The sequence below is a fragment of the Thermobia domestica genome, chromosome 4 (assembly GCF_964235325.1).
Source record: "Thermobia domestica chromosome 4, izTheDome1.hap1.1, whole genome shotgun sequence".
Taxonomy (NCBI): domain Eukaryota; kingdom Metazoa; phylum Arthropoda; class Insecta; order Zygentoma; family Lepismatidae; genus Thermobia; species Thermobia domestica.
The window spans coordinates 68,715,318-68,732,807 of record NC_137457.1 but is presented as its reverse complement, the minus strand read 5'-3'; the positions used below and the strand labels follow the sequence as shown (position 1 = coordinate 68,732,807).

The 17,490-nt window shown below is 36.9% G+C and overlaps 1 long non-coding RNA gene across 1 annotated transcript; it reads right to left on the bottom strand.

Moving 5' to 3' along the window:
- Positions 1–2,405: 2,405 nt before the first annotated feature.
- On the bottom strand, positions 2,406–15,373 carry LOC145683316 (uncharacterized). Its single transcript, XR_014131032.1, has 3 exons — positions 15,276–15,373; positions 7,244–7,382; positions 2,406–2,552 (listed from the first exon to the last, which is right to left on the bottom strand). It is a non-coding gene; the product is annotated as an uncharacterized LOC145683316 (long non-coding RNA).
- Between the last annotated feature and the right edge of the window lie 2,117 nt (positions 15,374–17,490).

The window sequence follows — 17,490 nt, the reverse complement described above, 5'->3', positions numbered from 1 at the left end:
AAGAATTTATCATACCTTTTGCAATAACTTAGTTGCAGCACTTCAATAATAATGCAAAATGCACAGCCACGTACAGTCCTATGTTCAAACTCAAAAAAGACTTACGTACAGTCATTTATTAAGCCGTTATCATCCATTGCTTGTACAGTCACGAAAGAAAATATTCTTCAGTTGACAAAATTTGTTTTCCTAAAAACTCAACAATAACCTATCAGAGTACCGACTTTGGCAGGTTGTCAAGTTATAACTATTCGAAGAATAACAACAAAAAGATCCAAATTAATTAATTTGTTGCCGAGCTATTGGCAAAAGAAAATTTGTCAACTGTCAAATACTTTCTTTTCCGTGTGTACTATATAAAGACGACTTTACCTCATTCTTTTCCTTAATAATATCCTCTTCCAAAATGCAGAAGTTGTTACCACAAGAGGCGTGAATAGGATTTTCCAGAAATAACTTCTCTGAACATTTTAATTAACAGATAAGTTATTTTTTAAATGAAGCTATAATTAAAAACATGGTGTCAGCTGAAAACGTTTTCCCTCACAAGATGATTCCTAAACAGTACTCCCCATTAAAAATGCAACTTCAAGGAGACAGGGTAGCTACGCCAAAGTTCCCAAGCCGATATCTAATAGTAAGTGTCGAATATGCTTAACCCTTAACATACCAAGCGGTGTACTCTAGGGACCCCAGAGAGTGATATTTGGTGATACTGCCGCAATTATAAGAATCAATTTATTCTCGATTTTTATATGTATCCTGCAACCCTTTGAGATATCAATTACATGATTAGATCAACGATGCGTTTCTTTAAAAAATACAAAAAATAAAAACAAACTTCAAATGTAAAAACTCCATTGTTAAACCTGTGTTTCAGATTTACGAACACACAAGTATGAAATTGTATGAAGAACTGAATAGTGTTCAAATATACATAATATTTGACGTCAACAATGTTCATTTAACTTAAGTATGCTTCTAGACATCCAAAAAATAATAGTTGGAGTAACCCTCTGCAATACTATGTTGAGAAATTAAAATAATACTTGGGGTCCCCAGAAGACTCCAGCTTGGTAAACAACTTTGACGACTTAGGCTTGCTACGTTAAGGGTTAAACTTACCGCTGTATTCGTTGTGTGACAACGTGGTGATAGCAGAGCAGAACTGACCCAACATTGACAACCAGAACGACTGTAACACAGCGAGACATCGAGAGGATGTTCTCTTCTGGTATGGTAAGCCATGCGTCTTACGATCCAATGCCACAGCTCATCAACTGTAGCTGGCGGAGTTCACAGGTATGAGAAGCTGTGCAGCCATCGACCAAACATATTTATCCTTCCCTGCTCTACACATTCTGCAAATTTGGACTTTCCTGGATGTATCCTTCTTAGTTCAACATTTTAAGTAACGAGCAGTGTAATAGTCTCATACATTATTTAAAGAAAGAGCGATGATTCTCAGAATTACTCGGAAGTTTCTAGTTTACAATTGTATACATATATAGATAGATAGATAGATAGATAGATATAGATATAGCTATATAGATAGATAGATGTACAATAATTTAAAACGGTTATATCAAAGTTTGCATTCAGAGCACAAAAAGAAGTATAGCTCTCGGAACATTGATTTTAGCCAGATAATACCACTAGTAAACTCAACCACACTCAGTACCGTTAGTTGCTTGGTATTGTCTATGAGGCAAAGATCATCGTATCTCATTGCGTGTAGATTTTTGTATTTGTTTAACGCTAAAAATTGTTTGTCGCTAATCGAACCCAGTAACATATATATACCGACAGGACGTACGTTAGTCACAAGGTTACATGAGTGAAACGCTAAATTATTCGATTGACACTTGCGGCCTTGTCAACACTAGAGAGAGGTACAAAGTGATTAAATAAATACGAAACACAGTACATACAAAATATAACGATGTATGAAGTCTCCTTTTCATACGATTTGGAGGAAGGATACATCTGTAGAGAGCAACATAAATGATTTCTCTGGATAATTTGGATTATTCCAGAATTCGAATAAAAATAATTTTGAAATTCGTTAAGTCCAACATTTTTTCTTTCTTTCTTCGGATTCTCAATAAAGTTGACTACTGAAAAGCTGAGTTACAGATTTTATGTTAAAACATGTTCACTATACCATTGCCTTATTCACAGAACAATACATTAGTTATTAATGTATGACTGAAATAATAGTGCTTCGTGCAGATTTACTTTATCCAATCGGAATTGCACAATGATAAAAAAAATGTAGCAAGGTATAATGTTCTTATTTACAGAGAAAAAGAGTTGAAAAGACTTAACGCTAACAAAGATTTTCTTTAAACAGACATACATTTATTCTAATTTATGGAAGAAAGAAATAATTTGCGGAGCAGTATATTTATTAAGGTTACATATTTGTACAAAAGAATGTAAATACAATCGGGTCTGTCTTCAGAAAGGACGTGCTTTTAGCCACAAATTACACTGCTTCTTTTCGCTGTCATTCATGCAGAATCCTGGTTTTGTTTTGATACATGAAATACCTGAAACAAAAATCCAAAAATATTTAAAATGTTACATTTTAAAATATTTAACATTTTTTTTAAGATTAAATGGACAAAATCTGTTCGGTCAGGTATGGACTTTTGGGTTTCTGGTAGAAAAATGATGAATTAAAAAAAAGTGTTTGTTGATGCTGAACAACTCGAAATGTATTACTATGCAAAAGTAAGTGGGTACCCACTGGCGTTCGAGGTACCATGGGGTACCTAATATGTCTGCATTTTTAGATATGTGGAAATATATGTCTCTAAAATGTAAAGAACTGATATCTGTTTAGCACAGAAAACCGCAACTCGGTAAGCCTTATGGATACCGAGGTATGAGAAAATAAAGGACAACACCATAGAAGTGTGAGTTTTGCGTACTAGATTGTGCAGTTTCGAAAACGTAATTACTGAGGGCTAACAACAACTTCAAAAGTAGTTTCAATTCAATACACTACACACACACGTCCTTATGGGGGTTTTCGGGTACTATGGCATTCGCAGACCTCCCATTTCTAAACATTCTAAAATATATCTTAATAAACTTATAAAGAACGTTACAGGTGTGTGTTTACCGAAACCGCAAGTCGCTATGTTTAACAGTTACCGAAATATGGTGAAATAAATAGGAACACCATACGTATGTGGGGCTTCCATACTTGACAGTAGTTTAGAAAATTAATGAAAATATGACTAATGGCTATCAAGATATTGTCAAATAAAGGGAGGACCCACACAGTTATGGGGTTTTCGTGTTAGGTGGTGAAATTTCCGAAACCGATCATGAAATCTGAATAAGCACCAGTAGCAATTTCATCCTAAAGTAACTGGGTATTTCCATGGGATTTTAGAACATCATTGGTTTAAAAAGATTAAGTTTTAAAAGCTTTGAAAAATATAATTTGACATTTGTAAAGAGTATTAGAAAAGAGAATAGAGTTACCCAAAACTTCCAGCCAGTACATCTTACAGCTAGAGAGACACCGTGAAATAAAAGAGTATTAGATCTTGAAATTTCATAAAACAACTTTTGATCTTAATAAAAGTTAAATAAGATGGTACTTATATGGGTTAAGTGAGTACCTCACACTCGTCAGGGCAATTCCGATCGAAAGATTAATTCAGCTCGAAGTTTTCTTCGGGTAAATCCAAGCTTGATAATTCCTAGCGTACAAAAAGAATGAAAATGCTTTGTCAATATCTAATATAGCAACCGAGATAAGTAATTATGTATTTTACGACGTCGTAAAAATGGAGACCCACATGGATTTGTACTGTTGAGTCTTTGCTGTAAGGAGAAGAAATTTCAGAAAACTACCGTATACACCTTAATAGACAATTAAATGGGTGGAGGCACGGTGGCTTAGTGGTAGAGTGCGTACCTTTCGTGTATTGGGTCCCTGGTTTGATCCGTGTCCAAGTCAGTTTGTAGTCGACATTGTATTTGTGGGTATTCTCGGGGTACTCCCGTTTCCTCCCACCTTTACACTCCATCAATTCTATCATCAGCATTCACTTGCCTTAATTTCATTTTAAAATTAAATGGGCAGTTAAGTGTGATCGTATCTCTGGGAATTAAGAGAATACTCCAGTGTAGTTTCTGCAAAACATACTAGGTACACACCCCACCACTAAGTTACTGTGTCCTCACTGATTTAATTGCATATTAAGGTATATACAGTAGGTTTTTGAATTTCTTTCTTATAGCAAAGACCCAGAAGTACAAATCCTTAAAGATCTCTATTTTTACGTCATAAAATAAATGACTCGTTATATTTTGGTTACTATATTAGATATTCACAGGGAATTTTCACTCTTTTACACAGCTCGATGAACCTTTGGAACTGCCTGAAGAAAACCTAGAACTAATCTTTCCATCGAAATTGTACTGAGGTACTTACTTAACCCATAGAAATACCATCTTATTTAATTTTGTTGGGACCAATAATTTTTCCGAAGTTTCAACATCTCATACTCTTTTATGTCACGGTGTTTCCCTATATGTTAGATGTACTAGCTGCAAGTTTTAGGTAAATACATATTTCTAATACTCTTTACAAATGTCAAGTTATATTTTCAAAAGCTTTTAAAATTTAATCTTGGTAGACTGTAAGATGTTCTAACACCCCATGGAAATATCTAATTACTTGAAGATGGAATTGCTACTGGTGTTTATTAACTTTCCATGACCGGTTTCGGAAATTTTATCATCTAATACGAAAATCCCATACCTGTATTGGTCCTCTCTTTATTTGACAATATCTTGATAGCCGTTAGTCATATTTGAATTCATTTTCCAAATTGTACCTTCAAGTATGCAAGCCCCACATACATATCGTGTCGCTCTTTATTTTCCCATATCTCGGTATCCGTAAGGCTTACCGAGTTACAGTTTTCGGTAAACAAATATCAGTTCTTTACATTTTAGACACATGTATTTCCATATATCTAAAATGCAGAAATTAGGTACCGCATAGTACCCCTCTACCCCATTGGGGTACCCACTTACTTTTGCATACCAGGGCAGAAACACCAGTAGTCGTTACTTTAAGGTTGAAAACATACTCTTTTGTCTCTTCTGTGAGCACCGTGAATCGGTCGGAGCTGTACCATAGTTGGAAAGAGACACTGATCCTTCCTATATGACCATGTAGTCAGAATTCAAAATCGAATAGCCGTTGAAGGAAAAACAATATTTTAAAATCCCTTGTATTGCACCGGTAGTAGTCATCTCAAAATCGAAATGTTCCAGTGGTAGTTAGGGTTTTGTACCAGTGTTCGTCACTCAAATAACTTGACATAATTTATTCAGAAACGCACTGTTTATCAGTTTAAAATTAAGAATAGAGTATAAAGTACTAATCTTAATAACTGTGCGTCACTTTTGGCACTCAAGAAAGAAAATAAAAAAGTTTTTACATACTTTTTAAAGCAATTTCAGTAAGAAAAATGTTAACTGAATTCAAAAGTTAACTGTATATTATTTTAACGTTAAGAGTATAATATTAATTACTATGTTTAATAACTATAGTGACTTTAAGCACTCAAGAATGAAAATAAACATGTTTGTACATACATTTTTAATACAATTTGAGAAACAAAATAAGTTAACCGAATTCAAAACTTAATTATATATCACCTTAAGATTAAGAATGGACTATAAAATACTGAGGTTAATAATAATGCATTACTGAAGAATGAAAACAAAAATGTTTTTAACTACCTATATTGTATTTACATGTTGTTATTTCTCATTAACATGCTTTTTGATAACGCACGATATGGGCTAGGGGTACGCACGAGAAATGATTTGAGACTGTCACCTCTCGCAAAGGTGTCGCGAAAGTTGCCTCGTCTCGAAAACTGTATCTGTTTCTATTGGAAGAGCTATGTCTCGTCTCGAATTTCGTAACAAAAATTCGTTACACATGCAGTTTTGTGTAAAAAGTGAAATGTATAAATACAGTAGAGAAAACATTGCAAACAAACATTATGTTAGTATGTTGAACATACTTTTTTGTATGTGGTGCAAAATATCTTCATCTATTTTTGCACCAAAGTTTATATGAAATGAAATCTTTGAGTTTTACGTTCCACGACTTTGCCGGGTATGCTAAAGGAGACTATAATCATGAGAATGAATGAAATAGTAGAATGAAAACAGTGAGAGAAAACGGGAAAACCCCGAGAAAACCACACACAGTGTTTGTCCAACACAAAGCCCATTTGGCACGTGCTGGGATCGATCCAGGAACTCCATGCAGGAGAGGTGAACGCTCCATCACTGAGCTACCACGTCCCCAAAAACACAACCTCAGAATATACTTCATATAGAGTAGAAATGAAATGAAATCTTTGAGTTTTACGTCCCACAATTATGCCGGTTAGGCTAAAGGAGACGGTGATGATGAGTAATGAATGAAATGGTGGAATGAAGAAAGTGGGAGGAAACGGGACAACCCCGAGAAAACCCACGCACACGGTGTTTGTCCACCACAAAGTTCACTTGGCGGGGACTGGGATCGAACCCAGGACCCCAAGCACCAGAGGTGAACGCTCCACCACTGAGCCACCGCGACCCCTCATATAGAGTAGAAGTAACAAGATGTAAAAAAAAAAATGGCCCGTCTGGAGGACATGTAAGCTAAACACCAATACAATTGTTGCAGATTTATTTACTTGCATTGTTTAGGCTGAACATCGCAACACCAATATCATTATGTCACATCCTTAACTATGCTAACTACAACGTAGACCTGCTTTGCTTCGTAATGTCCAAATAGTTGATTATTGTGCTCGAAAGCAGGCAAGTAGCATACAAATTTATGATGTTGAAGGCGTTATTTTTCACAGCTATGGAGAAAATACATGAAAACGAAAAATAAAAATAAATCTTTGTTTTACTTCCTACGGTTATGCTATGTATGCTGACAGTCACAAATGAGTATTGAAAATTGATGATCTTGGAATACGATTTGGTGGAATAATGAGGGGGGGGAATAGACATTGATTAAATATAAAATTGAAAAGAAATAAGGGCCTGACGCTCAAATATTTATCTATCTGGCAGCCATCTTGATCCCTCTAAAATATCATGAAGTACTTGATTGATTCTAAACCCAATAATAGTAATAGTAATAGTAATTATAACAATAAACACAGAATATACCTAGATATAATTTACGCACCTTGAAGTGTAGAAATTAATGATTGCAATCCTCAGCATTCCAATAGTTCTTTGGTTTCTCCAAATGAAGATTCGGACATCGGTTTTCTTCTCAAGCAATAATGGGGTACAATAATCAGTTGCAGTCCAAAGCAAAGTCACTAAGTTAAGCATGAATACAAAAGATTTTGTGTTAAATATTTCAATGTAAATTTCATGAAATAGAATTCATTAGTTAGTTACATACAAACTCTTACGCATGTAAGTCAGAATCTACTTGTAATAACTTGTAAATTTAAACAAACTAAATTATACTACAGTTATAGGGACATCAAACATATATTCCATAAGATATATAGGGTGTCTCAAAAGTCCCCTGGCATAAAGTAACTCGATTATTATCAGAGTTACAACAAAATGTAATTGGGAAACCGTCTCCAAATATGATGTTTCCAATGTAAGTTGAAGGAATTTTCAAAATCGGATGAGCCGTTTGGCTGTACACTCTTTATGCGTCCAATGTTAAATGAAAATGCAACGTTGCCATTTACCTGGACCCACAACATAAGTGAATGAAGTTACTGATTTTTACGCTAACATGTCGATGGCTAGCCCCCATTTCAAACAGTAAGTTCATACACATATGTTGTGGGTCCAGGTAAATGTAACATTGCATTTTCATTCCACATTGGGCGCATAAAGAGTACAGCCCAAACGGCTCCTCCGATTTAAAAAGTGTTCACTTTAGATTGAAAACAACATATTTAGAAATGGTTTTTCCTCTTACGTTTTGTTGTAACGTCAGAGGACTTTCGAAATATACACCCTGTATACATCATACGAAGTTCCTTTCTAAATTCTACACGGGTGTAGTTTAATTGAATGTGAGATGGGTGATACACATTAGGCCGTTTGGAAATACTCTCTCAGACGGCCGCCATTTTGGATTAAATTTGTTTGTTATAAACTGGTGGGTAATGTGATATATATATGGCCACGGGCTAGAATTTTCTCAGTATGTCAAATATGCAATCAGATTCCATGGAGCTTAATTTGGTGAAAAGTTATTGCCAATTGAACGTTGTATTTACCTCTTTCTTCTAGATGTAGAACCATACCGTTAGCACGTGAGGAATGCATCGAAATATTCAAACTGTGGAGCGGGAGGAGTGCCTGTACAGTGGTTACCGATTGCAAACAGAATCATCCACAATGTGACTGTGTTACATGTTGCAGTGTCACAGTAATTAACTAAATTTGAGGAGACGGGCACATTCGTGGACATACGTCGTAGCGGACGATCGTAGAGAGCTACAGATGAAGCAACGCCTACGGCAGTGCTGACTTCTTTCTCGATGTGGCCCCAGAGGAGCACGCGTCATTTATTAATGCAATGTGGGTTGAGTCATAGGGTCTGCGCGTGTATAAGTGCATCCGCACAAGGTGCAAATGAAGCAACATCTCCACGAGAACGATGTTGATCGCCAAGTGCAGTGAGTAATTATGGTTAACATTTTTATGCAAATACTCTTTTCAGATGAAGCTGACCTCTACGTAAATGGGAAGGTTAATAGGCAGAACATGCACAATTGGTCACCTGACAACCCCGCGTGCAAGACCCCTCCAACATGACCAGCGCAAAGAAAATTAATTATGTTGTTGGCAGACAAATGAGGAATAGGTCTAATCAGTCACTTTTTCATTCCATAAAATTAACTGCGGAATAATACCTCACGCTCGTACAGGGATAGATATTGCGAGCTGCGATGCCCGAGGATGGTACATTCTCGCAGTTTTTTCAACACCATGGCGCTTTCTTCATTATGGATTCGTATTGCGTCACTACTTGAACAATTCTCTAGAACATGGGTTGATCGACGAGAGGCAGTTGAATGGCTGCTCGATCACCGGACCTAACGCTGTTCAATTTCTAGCTAAGTGGAAAAGTTAAGGCTATGGTTTGTGCAGTAAATATTCATAATTTTTATCATCTAGAACAAAGTATCGCCATCGTCTGTGCACAAATTTGACCCTATATCCTACTTTGTGTCCACAGCAATTGGAAGAAGCTTCTGCAAATGTTTATTGCTCAGTAGGAACATGTGGAACATATACTATAACCAGGGGTAAAAGTGGACCTGAAAAGGTGGGGGGACGGTAGGTAGCGGCATCACTCCACGCCGTTCCTCCTGCCTATCTCTGCCCATTGTACCATTTTAGGATCTGGGGGACACAGTACATATTTTTCGAGGTGGGGAACTGCGTCCCCCGCGTTCCCTCTCGCTTTTACCCCTGACTATAACAGGGAAATGTGTTCGAAGTAGGAAAAATCAGAGGCGGTGTGTTTTATTACGATTTTGACTCGACATATCGGCTATCTAAATGTTCAAATGCAGTGAGGTGTGAAGCCTACAAGATTGCATTTCTATTTACATAATGTCTGAAAACCACTGGAAAGCTTCTTTTAGTTACAGAGAAAAAAACGGAGAGACTGATCCATCCATCGTGAACAACTTTCTGGAAAAAAATAAATAAAAATAGCCCTTACCTTGTATCAGAGAATTATACACGAAAGTGCTCAAAAACCGACTTTTAATATTAACAATTTCCAGCGGGAAAACTCCTGGACCACACACTCGAATGAGGGGTATTTCAAACTCCCGTAAGATCTGCCCCCACAGCAATCCCCTAAATCCGCCCATGCTCAAAACACGACGCTTATAAGAATTCAGACAAGACGACACATACATACATACGAAAGAAACAATTCAACACGGCACATCAAAATATAAACTAGATTAACTTCTTTGAAAACACCTCATTTTACAAACAAAAGGTAGAAAAAGGTAAAAATGTCAGTATTGTCAACTTAAAATCTACATAAGAAATAAAATCTTTTTATGTGCAAAGCTATTCGTCAATACGTATAAAAAATGGATTTATTAATGGTATTTAGCATTTATTCTTCCGTGAAGGTATATCTTGATCATTAAAAAACCAGAAACGGTATGTCTCTATCACTGAAAAAAAAAACAGAAGGGTATGACATACCACTACATATAGTCTCACTTGGTTCACTGCCAATAATATTTCACCAGAATAAGTTACATGATATCTGATTGCATATTTGACATCCTCAGAACATTTTAGTGCATGGCCATGTATCACACTACCCACTTATCGTCCGTATTACAATTTCGAATCTAAGATGGCGACCGTCCGCGTGATGTAATCCGAAAGTATCCCTCTGGGCCTAATGTGTATCTCTTATCTCGCAGTCAATGTAACTACATCCCTGTAGTTTTCAGAAAGGATGACAAGGGACTTCTGATGCATCCTGTATATAATAGTTGTATCAATAATGACGGGTATACCGGCTAGGCTAAAGGAGACGCTGATGATTATATAATGAATGAAATGGTGGAATGAAGAAAGTGGAAGGAAACGGGAGAACCCCGAGAAAACCCACTCACACGGTGTTTGTCCACCACAAAGTTTACTTGGCGCAAGCTGGGATCAAACCAAAAACCCCAAACACCAGAGGTGAACGCTCTACCACTGAGAAATCGAGGCCCGACAGGAATATTTGTTGAAGTCTACTGTCTTCTTCAGTACCAAGGTTACACAAAAATGAGCCTATGGTTTTGATGGAATTCGAACCAACATTATATGTATACTCTCTCAGTGAGAATCAAAGCTGGCACCAAGTTTACATATGCGCGCGCATTGTATTTTACTTATATAGCTCACAGAGCTATGGGCGAGCAAGCAAGGCACGTGCCCCGGGCGTGTGATTGGAGGGGCTACTAAAAGAGAGGTTATATATTAGTACTTTTCCACTTTGGTGTTTAATACTTTTCATCAGAGTGCGAAATCATGAAATCAAAGTGGGGGAGACTGAAGGACTGAAGAGAACGAGAGAGAGGGGGAAAAAAAGCTGCGCAGTCTTACACTTCAAAGAATTGTAGTGAAATGAAAAGGTCAGAATTCAAGATGACATTCGGATGCTTGGCACGAAGAAAAACATTGCAAGCAATTTTGAAAAAAAAAGAAAGAAAAAGACTTAAATAATGTGATATATTTTGTAGGCTTTGGATATGTATGTTTTAGTTGGCATCAACAATTATTGGTGTGTTTTTGTCACAATTGACAGTTTAGCGAGAGACTAGGCTAACTGACAATTTTAACTTTCTGAAAGAAAAGGAAACAAATGAAAACAGCACGTTACAAAGGATACGACTGATATTCATAGTTTGGCTTAGTATACAACAGGGGTGGATCCAGGATGGACTACTGGGGGGCGGTGGGTTGTAATGCCACTACTTACAAGATAGAGCTACTTTTAAGAGATTCAACTCTGGGTGGGTTTTATTTTATATTAAAATACACAAAGTTTCCTCTTCTTGGGGGAGATAGACCCTCCCTGGATCCGCACCTGTCTCAGGACAAGCCACACAGACAACTGGTTGAGGCAAAGGTCAATTAATGACATTAGTATGCTGTTCCGTCAAAATCTCAATCTTGACCTGGATGTAAGTTAGCCTGGTCTCTCACTGAACAACTCAATTGAATGTTTCATATGTAAATTAGGCACTTCTACATCACAAACAGTAAATATAACCTACCTTATTCTACGTTTTTAAATGCATTTCTACAACTGATTGTAACTTTAAAGGTTCTCGTGAAGATTAGCTGGCGGAGGTTACCTAACATAGCCATGAGTTATCAAATTAATAGTTGTGCTTCGTGGGTGATGATAATGATCCTGAGGTTAGATGTTAAATTGGACTCGAGAGCGGAACAAGGGCTGATCTTATTCGTGTCTCAGACGGGGCGTGGAATGGAACGAATATGAAAATAAGGTTGCTGTAATAGTTTTTCATAGGGTTTGCAAGATTTTCGAAACACTTGGCAATTTTTTTTATCAAGACTTGACTTTTTTTTTAAGATAAAAATCAAGACTTGGCAATTTCAAGTTTCATCCCCCTCCCAATCTTGTAATGCTCACTACGCCGCTGTAAGCAATACATATTTTCGACAATATTCGTTGTTCATCTGTTTCCGCTGGGTTCCAACGTGGTGAGCTGCATATGGGACTTTTAATAGTGTTATTATAATGAGAAAGAATTGCAAATTATGTTCATGTTCCTAAAAGAGGGAAATTGAAAGAGAAATTAAATTAAAAATAAATAAAAGAGAGAAAAGTAATTACTTGAAAATAAAAATAAAACGATCCCACGATTATGCTGTTAGGCTAAGGGAGACGGTGATTAAAGCAAGTTAATGATTATGGAATATTTGGTGAAATGAGAAAGTGGGAGGAAACCAAGTCCCCGAGAAAACCTACGAGCACGTATATGAAAATGAAGTAAAACATACACTGGCCTATGCTTTCTTTGTCTAGCAGAGTCATAGTTTGGAATCGAAAATGTGTTTTGAATTTTTGTATTTAGAGATGAAGAGTGTAAGTAACGAAATCACTTAATACATCCATTAAGATTTCGGAAAGCGAAATCTAAATTTAGGTAAGCTAACTCCATGTATTAACTGCTTGCATCCGCTTCGTACATTGTTCGAAGGGTCACGAAACAAATCACCTCATTTAGTCTACACATACCTAGTACTAGCGTTAATTACCTGCTTCGTTGGGTGAAAATAAGAAAACCAGTAATACATGTATGTTACGTTAGTCAGTCACTTTTTTTACTATTACGAAACGCTCTCTCATATCGGTTATTTTCGATCATTTGTAAGATCCGTCTCCCCTCTTTCCCTCCCCAAGTTGCTTGGCTGAATTTTGATTTAAATAGTATCGGAAGTGTCACTGTCCATTTCTGCGCCCCCGAAAACAATGGATTTAGATTAGGATTAGTTCACTTAACTTAGTAAGCCTACACAGCTTTGGCGCGGCTCGACTTGTTGGAAAGCAATCCAAAATCTAAACAAATATATCGATGTCACTGGGGTTTAGTAAAGTGTATCGTAAGTCAAGAAGATTGAGAATCACTGCCTCGATTATTCACTTCAATTAATCATCAAACTCCTTTAACCTGAAGTACATAATCGTGGAATGTTTAACTAATATTATAATTTTATGGCATCTAGAAAATGCACATATCGTACATTACGTTACATTACCATTCAATCGCAATAGGTTATTACAGACGTGTGGTTGGCTTGAAGCTTAGCATCCTATTCAGCGCCAAGACTGTGTACGACCTACACCTACAGCATAATATGGAATCCTACTCGCATTATCTTCGACCAAGATTTGAATCAACGGGAGGATGAAGATTTTCCCTCTCGTCAAGTAATTTCCCCAACTCACCAAAGAATTTCTCCCTTGCCGGGAAAATATTTCCCTCATTTCATATTTTACATATTATATACTATATATACTATATATATATATATATATATATATTATATCTTGCATCACTGAGAAATAAAATGCTTGGATTGTATATCTGAAAAGTCGCCCCCTCCCCGCAGGCACGTAGCCACGATTTCGCAATACGGGAGGTCCGTGACGAAATACTGTGGTTATCACACCAGGGGTTCGATCAATCTAAACTATTTTACTGACAACATATCCATATTGATTTGTTAGGGCAATAAAATGAGGATATGTTAGTAAGTATTTTAATTAAAGAATTATGAAGAAATCTTGCGTAAAAGAATAGAAAAAATGTATTGACAAAGACATAGTCTTCCGACGTCATTCGAACTCGGTTCTTCTCGTCTTCTTTCTATTTCTCTTATCTTAGTTCAATGCCGTCAAGGATAGTAACGAGATCTCTTTCAGGAGTAAAGACATCCTATAAAATGGATTAGTGTTGCCGCGAAATTCAAAATGGTTCATATTATTGGTAATTCTGGGCATTGCTTAAGTTCTGACAGGCTATCTGAAAGAACCGGTTTATCGATCGTCATTTGTAGTCCATAGGGTTACTGGCGCAAATCCCGTGGGGATGAGGACATGTCCCCTCCAATCTTAGAACTGGGGGGACTTTCCCCTCAATAATCCGATTTGAAATGCGTTTTTTGGAGAGAAATGTGATGATTTGTGTCCGATTGCCACAAAGGAAAGTAAGATGAAATTGATGTCCCCACCCCAGAATAAGCCTTAAATCTGCCCGCCTCACAATTTTGAAGACAACTCTGCTCCCCTGATCCTCCGCAGCATTGTTTTTCAACTTCATAATTTGAACATCCTTAAAAAAAAATATGAGAACTGTCTTACCCGTCCCTCCCAATGTTGAAGACAGATTTGAGCCGCTGCATACGGTTAACATGGAGCTAGATGGAATTCGGAATGTTCCGTTATAATAATATCCAATTTCAACTTGATCCGCCCCCCCTCCCGTTTCCTCCACACAAAGCTCCTCGTAAGAAAGAGTAACCAAAACGCTTATTGTAGCTTTATATTTTTGAGGCTGATTCATCTGTTTCTTTCTGTTTCATCTTTCCTTAATATTTTTCATTTCTGGATCCGAAGGGGGGGGGGTCTTGACCCACACCTTGGCTACGTGCCTGCTTCCCGTAAAAAGCATCATTCGAACCTTGAATCAAACAACTCCATCTGTAAAGCAGTGCTGAGTTGATTTTAATATCCTTTTCTGCAACGAGGCTGTATGAGACGTGGACTTACTGATTAACATGGACTCCGAACCACTCCCGCCAGGAATCGAACGCGGGTCTCCCACACCAAAGGCGCGTACGCTAACCGCTTAGCCATGAAGGAGCTCATATCTATGGCAGTGTAAGCAACAACAACAACAAAAAGAAACACACACACACATACTAGAAGTTTGCGCAATTGGGGATCAAAACATTCTCAATGAAGTATGAGAAATAGTAAACGTCAATCAAAGTGGGCTTCTGCTTATTCTTTACTTCATTAATACTTAATTCCTTCTAGAAATAGTGAAACAATACTATGAAGACACAGTACTTAAACATAATCGAAAGAATAAGACAAGGAAACAGAGTAATTTCCGACTAATTAAACTAGTCATATATACTATACCTAACTGTTACATTTTATTTCTTACCATATTACGAAAGCGATATAACTTTTTTACCAGCCATAGAAGCTGGACGCAATCCAATACTGCAATTTAGACGCTGTAACGAAAGCTGCAAGTCAAACGCCTGACACTCCGCCTGGCTGAAACTCTTCAAACTGTGTAATAGCTGTTTCAAGCGGCCTACAACTTATGACCTTGAAACTATGTGCTAGTAACCAAATTAATGCCAAGGTACGATAAAACACCCCAACTTGCCACAATGACGTCAACACAAGGAAAAAAAGAAAAACATCTAATTTTTGGTTCGAAAATTATGAAACAATAATAATAATAATGTAATTCTCAGGAACTCAAACATTAGTTAACTAGAGAACATAACAAGCAAAACAAAACAAAACTCAAATCTTAAACGTGAGCTCTCCCTGACTGCTGTTTTTAAATTTCAGTGAGGCTGTAAAATATGTTTTGTTTTATTGTTAAAAAACAAAAAGAAAAAGAAAAATAAAGAAAGAAAGGAAATAAATTTTGTTGCAAATATCCTAGTAAAAATAGGTTTCCTAGACACAAGTGGCTCCGCGTAGCGTAGTTGTAACGCTCTCGCCTTCGGTACGAGCGGACCCAGGTTCGATTCCGGTAGGGGCACTCGGTTGAAAAAGTATCAAAAGCTTTTAAGTCCAGACATCCTGAATGAGGCTTTCTTGGGTTTTCCTCATTTCATACCAGGCAAATGCCGGGTGGTACCCAACATATAGGTCCCAGGCCGTTTGCTTCCTTCCCTTTCCCCGGATAGTGTGCTCACCGAGGGACGTCATAACTCACATGTGACGGGCTAACAAGGTCATTGATGCCGAAAGCCCAGAAATCTAAATCCTAAATCTTCACTACACAAGAAAATGTTCGCGCTGAAAACGGTTTCTTAGCAATTATGTTAAGCAGTCCTGTAGTAAATCTCCATCAAGTAATAAACCGTCACATATAAAAAGGAAAGAATAAACACATAACATTCATTTTGCGTACCTTGAAATGTAAAAAGTTACAAAACATTAATATTCAAAGATTTCTCAAAATTCAGATTAACCCATTTCTTTCTCCTCAACCATTAACGAGTTACAATAGTAAGAATTGTAGTCATAAATCACATTACTTGTTTAGTACTATATTAAAGCAAGTTATACTAAAGGAATATATAATTAATGGAATATTTAACTAAAGTGATAGTTTACTATTGCACTTACCCAGGCTTTTCTTTCCTTCCGCTCTTCTTTTCCGTTTGTAAACAACCTCGTTTATAAACCAGCTCGCAAGCATACGACAGTTGTTTCATGACGTCATCTATGGTGCAAGAAAGAGGTGTCTATAGGCGGTCAGGACCTCACACACAGATGGACGTATATAACATATAGCTGAAGTATTTAACATACGTATACGTATGTAAAATACAGAAGATTGTTAGATATCAGACATCCTGCAGCGACATGATGTAATATCTAAGCGGGTAAAAGGCAATACCTGTGTAGCATATGGATAAAGTACGCTCCGTACAGATTTCCTTAGTAAACATAACGAATCCTTGTATTTGTACAATATACCGCTGTCCGGATAATGGATTTTTCTCAGTGTATGAAGTGGAATCGGCGATTAACGGTCTCGAAATACAGCCAAGTATATTAGGAACCAACGGCCATAAGAAATTTCTGTCAGCTATTGTTTCCTTGCTGTCATTGGAATTAATTTATGTGAACGGGGAGATGGGGTAATATGTTTAGTTACGTAAACACTCTAGTTGTAGTTCCATTATAATTCGAGTTGTAAACAACAACAGTGTATCTTCCGTGTTTCCAACTCGTAACTGAGGCTTCAGTGGATGTTAAAAGAAGTAAATCATATTCATGTATAGTCTATTGTGGTATGGGAATGTTGGGGGAAGTCAGTTCCAAAAACTACAGGCATCTTCTTCCTAATTATTCGATATTAATGACTGAATATTGCTTGTCCTAATTTAAATGTTATTACTACTATTTGCTTCAAACAAATATTCCGTCCTTAAATTCCATTCACTACTGTTTGAAATGGAATTAAATCTATCCCAGATGGCACTGATTGTACGGCCATATTGAAATTGTACTTCCCGTATCGATTATTACGTTTCGGGTTCCATTTTTTGTTTTAACTGTTAAACCTGATCACTTATTCTCCTGTTCTAGAGTGATGATTTCGTTTCTTTCTCTCAAATATCTTG